This window comes from Zootoca vivipara, chromosome 6 (genome assembly GCF_965207765.1).
Source record: "Zootoca vivipara chromosome 6, rZooViv2.hap1.1, whole genome shotgun sequence".
NCBI classification, from domain to species: domain Eukaryota; kingdom Metazoa; phylum Chordata; class Lepidosauria; order Squamata; family Lacertidae; genus Zootoca; species Zootoca vivipara.
In genome coordinates this window covers 78,827,286-78,828,212 of record NC_142589.1, presented here as the reverse complement: position 1 = coordinate 78,828,212, position 927 = coordinate 78,827,286, and positions in this window count along the sequence as shown.

The following is a 927-nucleotide window of genomic DNA, read 5'->3' as shown; positions in this document are numbered from 1 at the left end:
GTTAAAAGGAACTGAGTTACACATGTGATTGTGCGTGGCTGTGTGTGTGTGTGTGTGTCTGCCTGAGCATGCATGCGAGCAACAGATAGTACAAACAGGACTGAATGGGGTCAACGTTTGCACTGCCACTCAAAATCTTCCCTTTTTTTAATAATTAAAAAAGCACATTTGACAGCTGCGCAGCAGGCAGGCATTCCACAGGGCTGAGTTTGGCAGGCAAAAGAAGAAGTTGCCCCGTGGTTGCACTTTCATGCTGAGGAAAGCTCCACCTGTTGAATTTCTGCCTGCCATGCAGTAAATGAAATCAGGAAAGCGGGGGGGGGGGATTGGCAACTCCCAGTGCTATGCAGAGGTGGGAAGGGGAGACTGGGGGAATGCAAAGTGTTACTCCCCACCTCCCCACTATTACACCAGGAATAGTTGCCAAGAATTCTGTCTTCCATACACAAACACACACTGGTTAATGATTCTGGAAGTGTACCTGCTACAGAGGCGGCTAGTTGCTTTTCTTTCTTTTCTTTTTAAATCATTTTTATTAATTTTCCAATAAAAACAGCCAATTAACATATCCATCAAAACATAATCATAATCCAATTGAAAACAATAAACTAAAATAAAAAACCAAATTACAATCCAAATTGTTATTTTTTCCAGGCTTCCCATAGTGTGGACCTCTTGAAATATATCTCCAATACTGTACCCTCGTTCCTGCCTTCCTCTGTTGTTCTCATATTTTCCACATTCCACATCTTAACGCTTTAAAGTTCTCTGTCCCTGGCTATGTGATTCTCAATGTCAGAAATCATATATCCTTTCATCCATCGACTTTGTTGTTGTTGTTGTTGTTTAGTCGTTTAGTCGTGTCCGACTCTTCGTGACCCCATGGACCATAGCACGCCAGGCACTCCTGTCTTGCACTGCCTCCCG